The following is a 12010-nucleotide window of genomic DNA, read 5'->3' on the forward strand; positions in this document are numbered from 1 at the left end:
GCAATAATAAATTTGGTAAACATTTTTCAAGATAAATATTTTTTCCCAGTTTTAAAAATTCAAAAAGTAAAAAAATGTAAATCAAGGCATTCTATAATTATTGAATTTATAATGATTGATAATTTCTCAGTGTGTTAGGGATGGGCTGGGGGAAGTGGGCGGAGTGGGGGGCGGAAGAAGAGGAAGGGGGACAGCCCGTGCTCAATGCTTTATTCACATTCGTGTCATTAGTAACGGCGCACGTAACGCAAAGCACGAAAACACTCCCTCTCTCTCGTTCCAGTCGTTCTCTCACTCTCCTCCTCTTCCTATCTGTCTCCGTTTTCTCTCCCAGCGGAAGAGGAAGTGGAAGTGGAAAGGCAATGTGCAACAAACATCGAATGCGGCGACGCAGCGTAATTGGGTGCAAGCGATTATACAAGCCTGGCCGAAAGGCAAACCAAAAGCCAACAAACGCAGCTAAAGAGCAAACGTCACACAGCAAACTCAAAGGCAAAAGCAAAGTGATTCAAAAATCGAAGCAAAAGCAGCGAAAACGCACTGGAAAATGCATCACCATTTTTTTGAACGGGAGAAGAGGTGAGCAGGAGAGAGCTCAGAGATTGACTCCACTTTTTTTTTTGGATCAATGGCTTTTGGCTTTCCAAGCTTTGTTTACCTTTCTGAATCAGCTGACTGAGAAAATAAAGCATCAAAAACAGTTTGATATTAGGAAAACACCTGGCAAATCTTTAAAGGTATCTGAAAGATACATTAGTCAAATAGGGTTACTGCTATCTGTAGAATTTTGGAGATCCATAACTAAAAAAAATGATTTATTTTGTTAAAAAAACTCTAACTAACTAATCTCTGGGAATCCTTGGTACAAAATTAGGACGTGTGAGTTTTATTGGTCCTAAACAAAAACATATTCATAGTTCTCAAATGTGAAGTGCGCTACGATGAGAAGTTTTGAATGCTTTTAAAGTATCTTTATGAACCATTTAAATCACTGGAAGTGTTTACGGGCGTTGCATTTTAAGTGCCAGCAAAAGGTGATTCAAAAAGTAAGACCCCTTTATGCTAAATCGGTGAATCAGCAATTTTGGCGGTCAACTGGGGGAGATTTTTCCAGGGAATGCCTGGAAATTTTTTCGACTTTGAAGAACAGAGCGCCCAGACAATTGCTACGAGTTCAATTACAAAATAATAGAAATTTCCAGTTGGATCCACACATGAAAATACAAAACACACACGCGATTTATGTGTTGTTTGTTTCGAGTTTTTTGTAGTTTTTTTTTTTTGTGTTTGCCGAAACGTAACGGGGCAGTGGCCGTGGATGCCGCTCTTGCCACCGATCCCGCTCTCTGCTCCCGTCGCGCTCGCTCCCGCCACTGTGTTTTATTTTATTTAATGTTTTTTTGCTGTCGGCGGCACTATTGTTTTTGTGAAATACTCGACGCTGGGAGAAAGGCGATTTTCTCTTTAATTATATTTTATTTTTTACATCAAAAAATTGTGGCTTGTTTCCGTTTGGTTTTATTGTGCTTTATTTGATTTATTTCTGTGGCTTGGCTGTGACACAATGATGTCAAATTAATAAACAAATAGCAACACAAAATGCTCGTGCGTGTAGGAAATTTGGCAATTTTCGGGTTTTTTGTTTAAACCACTTTTTTTATTTGTTTTCTCTCCATTTAGCACTCACATACACACTTTAATTTGCATTGAATTCATAAAAATGCAATTTCGAAACTTGTATATTTTTCGATATTTTTTGGTTTGCCACAAAGCGTTAATTAAACAATATATTCGGAATATATTGAAACACACACGATCGGCGACTGCGACGCGGGCAGCGCTGCGAACGGCGACTGCGAAAGGTGTAGCCAGCGAAAAACAACAAACAGCGCGGCAGAGCGACGTGTGTGCGGCCTCCACGGAGCTTTGAATGAAACTGAGCCACAGACCGCTGCGAGAGCCTCCGAATGGAGAGCGGAAGGTGTGCAGGTGTATGGGTGAGAGCAGCAACAATAGCCGCTGTGCTTGTATTTGTTGCTGCCTATTGGCCAAGTTTGTGGGCCACTCAAAAGACTGGCTAATACTGTTGTTATTTTTAGGACTGAGGGTACTAAGCTGTTATTTTCCACTTGATCTACTTCAAAGATCACAGCCTGGAAGCGATACACTGACAACAGGATCAAGTTTAGCTGCAAATGCAAAATTCTGGCCTGTTATTATGGCCAAGCTACGAATTTGCACTTGATCCGTTTCCAAGATGAATATACCTTAAAATAAAAAGGTATAAAAAACCCTTTCCGAATTATTGACAAGCTTGCTTATACCACGATTATTTTTAGTAGTTATAATTTTTTCTATGTCTGATTTTATAATCAATTTTGAAATTGATAAAATACATACATACATTTAAGCGTTATAAATATAACGGTTATTGTAATATATGTACGAAATAATTTCCATTTTTTAGCAGTGATATAAAATATGAAAAACAACACGTCCACCAGAAAACTGCTGAAACAATGTACGTTTACAACGTATCTAAATAAAAACGTTAACCATTCGCACACCTGCAGCTAGCTCTCTCACAAATTTATAAGCGTTGACGTGTGCTGTCACAGTGGGTCTAATTGTCATTATATAACCCAGCGTTCAACCTGCCATATAACTCGCCTTGTAACTGGCCGTGTAAGCCACCATGTAACCCACCGTCGAAGTGCAGCAGCCACTAGAAAGTAAACCGCTCAATTATGCCCATTATTTGCATTTTAAAGCGAACGAAAATGAACCCGATTCAAATTTAAAACGCTTCGAAAAGACTCCAGCGCGGGAGCTCCAGCGCCGTGTGTTTTCCCACTTGACTCCATTGTCAAATTGGGTAATTGCAAAACAGATCCGAAAATACGCACACACATAAATCGACAAACCGTCGTAAAGAGGTGTAAATTTGTATGCAAACGACCGTATCTCACAGATACAAATCCGCTCGCAGGCCAAACTCAAAATTGGAAAGAAATACAAAGAGCGCCAAGCTCGGCTCTCGGAGAATCGAGGCAAAAACAGCTGCTGCAGCTTGCAGGTGAGCGAGAAAACGAGAGGGAGAGCGAGTGGGAGACCCTGCATTAAAAGCGTGTGCTGTGCCAAAAGCAAAACATGAAAGATGGTCTTCGGACTGGAGGATCGAAGATATAGTACCCTAAAACTACAATCAGTTCGGTTTGTTTAAAGGCTTACTATGGTTAAAGTAAACCTATTTTTTATATAATAGGTCATGATGATACTTTCTCTAAGAACATGTTGCAACCCCTTATGATCTTTTCCTTTTTGAGATTAGTTGTTAAATGTGGTAATAAGGTAACTTTCATCAATTATTTTATATTAAATCCACTAATTTAGCTTTTATTTTAGGAAGGGGTTCACAGTGAAGACACCTTTTCTAATAATGTATAGAGATACATATAATAGTCACATAAAGATGTGAATTTTTTGGTTAGACCACCAAAAACAGACTGTTAAATATGAGTGTAGATCTAAATAAAGTCCCTATACCATTTTCAGATAGGCTGCATTATAAAAGGATAGCAGTAACTAATTGCTTTGGAAGTGCAACCACAGAACGTGGCACAATTTCGACCAAAGAACCATAATACCCCCGCGTGGAGGGTATATCGACTGGGGCTGCGCTCGTAGTCGAACAATAAGCTGGGCTTACGTTACGCTCAGGTGACTCACGAACCGAGCGAACCGCACTAAACGAGCGCTGAAGGGCGAGCGGGGGCGCTTTACTGGCGATGTGTTTTTCCTATATTTTTATTGTTTTTACTGCTGACGTCTACATGTGCCATATGGAGAGGCATGTGCGCGAGTGTGCGGCATTACGGCCTGGTAGTTCACTTGGTAGTTGGTAGTTAGTCGCTTGCGGCGGCCCGCTAACAAAATGGGCAGCGTAATGCCTCACTGGCTTCACTCCGCTCCGCTCAGCGGCTGAGCCAAGCGTTAAGCCCGATGACTGTATGGCTATCCAAGTATCCGAGCGTTCGAGTATCCGAGTATCTGGGTATCCGAGTGCTGTGTGTGTTTCAGCCAACAAACCATTTATATCCGGACCTGCGGCCTGTTTTGACTTTTCATTGAAACCTGCTGCTCCACAGAAAACAATCAGTGTATGTTTTTAATGACCCATTTTAAAGCTTTTTATTTTGGGAAAAACCTAGACCTCAAAAGTTAACCTGGTTGGTTAATAACTATGAACTACATTTTACTAAAAATTATCTGCGAATATTCATTTATATATAAAAAGAAAACTGATATCTAGACTATATTTTATTGAGCAATATTTTAATCTATACAAATATACCCAAAAGTGGAAATATAAAGTTAAGTTATAAAGTCAGTTAAAATAATAACCAGCTTTTAAATAAGTGATCGATCTTGAATACATTTTTATCAGATATTCGCTAACCCAACAAAAATCATAGGAGTTTGTTTCCGGTTTCCTGTTTTTAATATCAAACATATACTTATTAAATGTTGCACTTTCAAATTTTGGCAATAAATGTATGCCGTGTGTAAACAAAAGGAAAGTTGTATTGATTTGAAATTCAATTTGTATTTGATTATATCAAAACAAGGGTGACCCCGTTTTTATCTCTCTGTAATGCGGACTTCGTCATAGCTGCGGCATCGTTAAGGCCCAGGTCGTAAACGTATGCACACATAAAACCAAAACTTTGGCCACAGTTGTTCCCTGTACACAGGCCCCCTTCTGGGTCCAAAAGCTGGCTGATATTAACGCATTAGGTACAAGGTACACAAACCCATTTGCCATACTTGTCTGGGCCGAGTCTCAGCTGTTATGAAACAATAAACAGCCGTCAACGATGATGACAGCCCCCAAGGAACAACAAAGGCCCGGTGCGGCGAGGGTTGGCCAAGGTATTTTAATTAATCCGAAGCCCTCGGCAGGGGTTGCAATTCGCGATAGAAGGAATCTTTATAGAAGGTAATTTATTTTCTTTGTGAAGCCATCTAATAAAGAGAAGCTCACGAACACAATGGGGCATACGCAGCCAACAGGTGACTGTGAAGGAAATTATTTGATTTAATTTGTTCTCAGGGTTAATGAAAACCCTGGTAGTAATCATCATTAAATGCATCACAATAATTCAAGGTAAAATTAAATTAAATGGATTTAAATTTTCCAGAGTACGTATACAACAGTCACCGTGCTTACAAATGGTTTTCAACCAATCCTTACCTTTTAAAATGAAAATTGTCCACATTTATCTTCCGACCAACTCCTAAAACTCCCCTCTGCTGAGTGTATCTCACATGTGAAACGCATTTTATATTTCATTAGTAAACATCGCGAAAGCTCTGTCGTGTGTAGTTACTAACTATGCGATTACCTCGTTTGCCCCCCACCACAACCCCCATTTCCCACCCGTTGTCTTCGCTCGCCTGACCTTAGGCATTTTGAACCCAATTTGTAAACAGACGAAGGGCGGGCAGATGGGCAAGAGGAACCCCTGAACAACACTATTCAACAGCAGACCTTCAGACCGCCCCAAAACAGAAAACCCAGCAAAACGATTGCAAGAGCTTAGGGCCCCGTCTCGATCTCCAAAGCCCCGGACCCAACCCCCTATATAGTATGGCCAACCGATTCCTACCTTCAACTTGCTGCTGGCGGGGCCATTGAGTTGCTCATTCGGTCATGGCTACAAGGCTTACCTACTGCCTATATAGCCGTAGTATGGAACTACTACTGTACTGCCTACTGAGTCGCCGGCCGTCGGGCTCATTAGAAAGTGAACGCCGCTGAGACTGAGAGACAAATGCGAGACAATGCGCTTGGGTCTCTGGAGCGCGGCTAATGAAGCCCGGCAGGGCCGATATCGGGCACGAGATCGGATCACGATCACGATCATGATCACATCACAATCGAGGTTCCCTCGCCCCTGTCATTAGGGCTTTTCTCCATACACTTGCAAACCGTACTTTAAGTTAAGACCTATCACTATTGGTTTCACTTTCACAGACTTTGGCTATAATTCGCTTCCAGGAAATCTTATAGTTTGACCAAATGTACTTATTTTTAAATTTGCTGTCTTGCTTTATCAGCCAAATCAATGAAAGTGTTATACAGAAGAAATAACGAAACTGTATAATTCAATTACAGGCGATAAAATCAAAGCACTGTGCCTTATTCTTCAGGAATATTAATAAGTTTTAACAAATTTCTTGGTTCAAAATAAGTATAATAACAGAAAACGCTCCCCTTAACTTTATTTTTGAATTTTAAAGGATCATACTAATTAGCTAAGATCAAGCCCCCAAGTTGAAAGTAAAGTCTACATACTGCTAAGACCAAATTGTATGTCAGATAGTGCTAAAAAGCTTTCTCATTACTTTTTTAAATGATCCCTATATCCAATTAAATCTATTTATATTAAATGATCCCCAAATCATTTAATTAAAATCGAAATACGTATTAAACCACACCTTCCAAAGACACATGATCGATCTACAAGGGTATACCTATCTTCGATGTCCGAATTTACCAACGCTTTTTTGTGTTTTCATTCAATTAAATCAAAAGTATAGCGCACGAAGATGAGCCAGTGACGGATGATGAGATACAAATGAAAATGTCGAAAGAAAGAAAACATGAAAGAGCTACGGCTGAGGAAGAAGGGGGTGCTGTGCGATTCAAAAGATACAACAAAATTATGTTAGTGGGAAATTTTTGTGGTTTCATGAAGTACAAGTACGAGTAGTACTCACACTCATTGGAATCGGAATCGCACCGACTTCACTTTCACTTGCACTTCGCCTTGCCCACCGCGCTTTACTTGCTGTGTGGTGCTGGCCATGAATGAAAAAAAATACAAAAATCCCCTACCCTCTGCACTACCACCCCCTTTTCCCCTTTCGCTGGACAGCCCAGTGGTTAAGTTTTTCGTTTTTTCTGTATTATATTTTTGTGGAGCTGCTTCCATACCGCCACTGGCGCCTTCATCAATCAACGAGCGCCGGCTCTGAATCGCTCGATGCTCAAGTGGCACATTGGGAAAGTTCGCCCACAAGGGTTCTGCGCTGCTCGTTAGGCTCTAAATCACGTATCACACGCCCACTGAAAACAACCACCCTCACACTGGATCAGCAGAGAGAAAATAATATAGCTCACATAAGCTCATATTCCATATGAATAGAATCATATTTAATCAGAAAATACAAAGTAATATGAAGCATAACAGAATTACTTTTTGATTATATGATAAGTGTGACCATGCTACGAAAAATGCGGTGAAAATTAGGGTATTTAACTAATAAGGTTTTCAATAAAGAAATATTTTAAAGATACGAGCTTTCAATTTATTTATTTCGTGTTCAATTTTTGTATTAACCACAGAGTTGTATATTTTCCTGAGTGTAGGTGTCTGTTTATGATTACAGCTCTCGTGGTTTTTCCATTGATTTTAATTTTTGAATTTTTCGGTGGAAAATTCATGTTTACAAGCGATTAGCAGCTTATTATTATTACTTTTCGTCTGCCTCTCTGCCAATTGAATTTCAATTTCTCAATTTTTTCTTTGTTTTCTCGCAATCTTCTCCATACCGCCCTTCTGTTGGCTCATCTTGATGTTGTTTGGCGCTGAAATCGCTTGGAGAAAGACAAATCTCGAGAGCTTTACATAATCCAAACTCACACAAATGGTCATCATTATGCGAAATTCATTTATTCATTTACTATTTTTGGATGGTTAGTGAATGTTTCGCGGCCTTTCTTCGAATTCTCTTGTATTCTATTTGATTTAATTGTGTGTTGCCTTTTTTGAACAGAAGCTAATGAACTTGAAAGAGTCTTCAAATAGTGAAAACACTGGTGTTGAGCAACTCAGGTAGAAGACGAGATACATAATTGTTGGGGATGGTTGATAGTAGTTATATAATTTGTCTTTTGATGAGTCTATTAAAATGTCAGTAGGGTAAAAAGCTATCAACCGGAATGCGAATTATTACTTATAATAAACGATAGGGTGTTTCGTATTATATTTTTCGTTTTTTTTTTATTTTAGTTGCCAATACTTTACTAAAAACCTTTTGTTATCCACTTTTTATGACTTGATAGTCTGTTAAACTCCTCAATGGTTACATAAGTGATCACTTGATATGTTTTTTTCTTATAACTCAATCCTTCAACCAAAGATCTCATTTCTCACATGTATAACAAGTAATTGTGTACACATTGGTATATTTCTGATTCATGGGTCAATGGCTTCCTACCGATCGCTCCACTTCACCAGGTAGCTACGTACACCGCCTTTTTAAACCCTTGTAAGGTCTGATTAATTCTATAGAAATTGCATTGCCAGGCTGCATTTCGTCAGCTTCGATTCAATGCAAATTACAGAGCCAACTGAAAACAACAATGCGTCTGCGTCCGAGTCTGAAATTGCTGCTGAATTGGGCAACAACAGCAAAACAACAAAACGAAACAAAAGAAACAACTGGGGAAATCTATGCAAGACAAAAAACACTTTTCAGTTGGTTCTTAGCCTAGCTTGCACAGCAAAAAAAATGTTTTCATTTATAAATTTCATCATTCATTAAAAAAAAACAGTTAATATCCAAGGATATAAATATAACCACACTTTAAATGATGAAATATAATACCAACATTATAAATGTTTTAAGAACTTGTTAAATTGATAGTGAAAAGGTGTATCTCATTGTGCATGTATTCCCCGATAAATTGGGAGTGCCTGGGCAGTGAGGGGCGTGGCGGGGGCGGTAGGTGGGCATTCAAGAAGCGAGTAGCGACTGACTAAAAAGCCGGCTCCAAGAAATTTGGCTCATACATAACTAGGACGACGACGACGCCATCAGAAACAACAGCAACTGCTGCAAGAACTGGTTAACTTGGCTGCTTGGTGTGTGCCAACCGGCAACCGGCAACTTTCCGCCCCTCCCCCCGGCCCCCCGGCAGTGGCCCCTCCCCCTCTGCCGCCCACATGCATGACGTCAACTTCCCCAACTGGTTTCGCACTTTAATTTAGATGCTTTCATGCGGCGATGCTCACCGGGTTTTTGATTTCGGGCATGCAGCACACCTCATCTGAATTTATTTGCTTGTTTGCATTAGGCCTACAAACCCAGAAGCCTATAAAGCAGCACTGGCCCCAGGGGGGTGAGGTGCTGAAGATCCAGTCGAAACGGGAAGTAATCGATTTAGCTTCACATCAACATATGGAGAAATGCAAATCGCTTTTAACATGGGAAAAATTTCACAACCAATTTGCATTGCATTTATGAATTGATATCGCAAATATTAAGGTGATGCCTCATTTGCATATCTAGCTTCCATCAGCTAATGAAAATGTATCTTAAGATCTTCGGTTATAACAGCACAATATTCGATGGAATCTTCTTTGTACAAAACAACACGTGTTGGGACTTATTTCCCCAAAAAGAAATCGTTTTAATTGGTTTACCGAAATACTTAAAGCCTCCGAAGGTATTACCAAACATTTTTACCGTGTACCTGGAATATCAGACTGCTTTCAACGTCCACATTTCGTTTGGGCATATCAATCCACGAAAGTCTGGCATTCAATTAGCGCTGGACCAAAGTAAACTAAGGCGTCCAATGAACGTCGGAAAATGTGAAAACGTCGGTGCTGTGGGTCACGTGGTCGGAGTAATCACTGTCCGGAGTAATCACCTTACGGAATAGGGCAGCAAGACCACAGCTCGGCGACAATCCAACAATGGAGGCAGTAAAAGTGAGAAAGTCATTAAATAATCCCACGACTTTCAACTACTGGAAAAGTCTGTTGCAACTCCGACGACCGTCGACCGACGGTAATGAGGGGCACGGGGTAAGAGATTTGAGAATAATGAGCAGCGGAGAGACTGGGAAACAGAGAAATGGGCAAAAAACACTTCCCATCGCGTGGAGGGGAAATGTCAAACAGTTGATGCTATCCAGTAATCGGAATAATTCCGGGCTTCGTATTGAATAACACGCGCTTACAAGGAAAACCAAAACAAACAAAAGGGAGAAATGCAATTATTTTTAATTGTCTTTTTCCACAGTTACCCATTCGAATATATCTACAATTTAAAAAGCTAGTTCGAGTGCCGCATTTGCATATTTTTACATGTGCAATTCGGTGAGTCAGCATCGCGTTAATCTATATTTTACAGGAAGAGAAATGCTAAACCAAGACGAATAATTTTTAGGCATTCAATTTTCGTTATCCGAGTTTATTTCTATACAAATCGCTTTGCCTTCTTATTAATCACATTTTTGTTATTCACGTTTACTTTATATAGACGATTATATAATTAGCAGTACTAATGCATATCCGTATATCAAAATGTTTACCAAGTTTCGACGGTCGCGATCGGAATATTGATCGTAAACAAAAATGATAAAACTTTATATAACTGGTTAAATGTTTATAATTATTGTGTATTATCTTTGTTTACGCTCCTTATTTAAAATGGTCATGAAAAATATATACAACTTCCATTTACAACCATGCAGTAAAGAATAAACAAAGTATAAATCGATTATAAAATCACTGGAGCAAAGAATAATTTGTGTTATTCCCCACAATTGTTATTATAAAAACACGAAAGTGAATTGTAACACCTGTGCTTATCTGCTATCAGCAATAAAAGTAACCCGGATATTGTAAACCCAGTTGGTCACTAACTACAAATGTTATTCTTTGGAGGGCTCCATCATTGGATTAGATAATGGTGTCTGTGCCGCAGAGACCCATTGGCAGTTATGTACATATAATCACGTGTTTATCGCTGGAATTTCCATGAGCGTGCCTTCATTCTGAGAGTTCTGCTGTTATATCGTACCATCCACCGTCTATATAACACCAACCACCCGCTTGTATCCACTGCTCATGCAAAACAACATTATGTATTCATTCTGTATGTATTTTATGCACGAAAAATGCCAGAGTTCAAGGTTTATGTGTTGCACAGACCGTGCCACAAAAATATATATTTTGGATATCGTGGTATTTGGCTGTATGCACATGGCATGTCTTAATTATACAACTTTAACTTGCTTCTTTTTGTGGTAGAGAATAAGTTCAATTTGGTATTGGCTTGGTATCTGGTTTGTTTAAAAGCACAGTACTAAATATAATTTCACTTCGTGTACCTTAGGTCGTGTTTTCTCAGCTTGAACTAATTTTTGGTGAAGTTTTTGTTATCTTCAACTTTTGTTTGGTTGAAAACTTCAACCACTACTGGCAAAACCACCATCACCATGCGCCACCTATGCAGCCAACTGAGGAACTTAGCCGCATTTGTTGCCAAACTTTATTGCATACTTTTCGGCATTTTTGGACAATTTCCTTAGCATAACGCTGAGCAAAATATTTCTTTTATTTAAAAACAAAAATTCCAACTTCTTTTGTTGAAAAATAAATCCATAAAATATTCAGAGGTACAGTGGCTGCGCGAGGTTTTCTCATATAAAATGCAAGCGGGGGAATTGTTTGAAAATCACTTGCATACTTCAGTGCGGCAAATTAACGAACTCGTGGCAACTTTTTGTGAGTGACAGAGAGGGCTAGCGAGGGGAGAACGAGAGAGATGGACGCCCACAATTCGGAAAACTCGGATGAGCCGTGTGGGCGTGGACGTGGGCGTTGGAAGGCGGCTTCGACCTTTTGTTGTTATCAAAAGCCATGGATATGCTGGGGTTTTTTTTGTTCACGTTCGAGTGTGAGGCAAGCATCGTGTGTGGGCATTAGCCATCAAAAGTGCACTATTGATGGGGCCGAAAAAAGGGGGGCGGAAACGGAGGGGGCATGGGCGTGGGCGGGGGCGTGGCTGGGAAGCTGCAGAGCGGACCGAAACACCATTGATTTTCGCTGAGCGAGGCGGAGAGCGAGAGGGAGAGCAATTGCGTCACAATTGTCCTCGGGCAAAACTAATCGAACCTTGAACTCTGGCACTTCAGTTGCGAAAATCT

At 39.9% G+C, this 12010-nt stretch overlaps 1 protein-coding gene across 6 annotated transcripts in view; it reads right to left on the minus strand.

The window, feature by feature from the left end:
• Positions 1-12010, minus strand: part of LOC108028266 (IQ motif and SEC7 domain-containing protein 1) — a 42409-nt gene that overhangs the window by 14443 nt on the left and 15956 nt on the right. Inside the window, exon 1 of one of the 6 annotated variants that reach the window (XM_050886517.1) lies at positions 1813-1926. The exons of 2 other annotated variants lie outside the window; for them this stretch is intronic. The gene's annotated coding sequence lies outside the window, so the exon portion shown is untranslated. Of the gene's footprint in view, positions 1-1687; positions 1927-12010 lie in introns of those variants that run through there. 3 more of the 6 variants (XM_017099962.3, XM_017099961.3, XM_017099960.3) reach the window with 3 other exon arrangements.

The sequence above is a fragment of the Drosophila biarmipes genome, chromosome 3L (genome assembly GCF_025231255.1).
Source record: "Drosophila biarmipes strain raj3 chromosome 3L, RU_DBia_V1.1, whole genome shotgun sequence".
Taxonomy (NCBI): Eukaryota; Metazoa; Arthropoda; class Insecta; order Diptera; family Drosophilidae; genus Drosophila; species Drosophila biarmipes.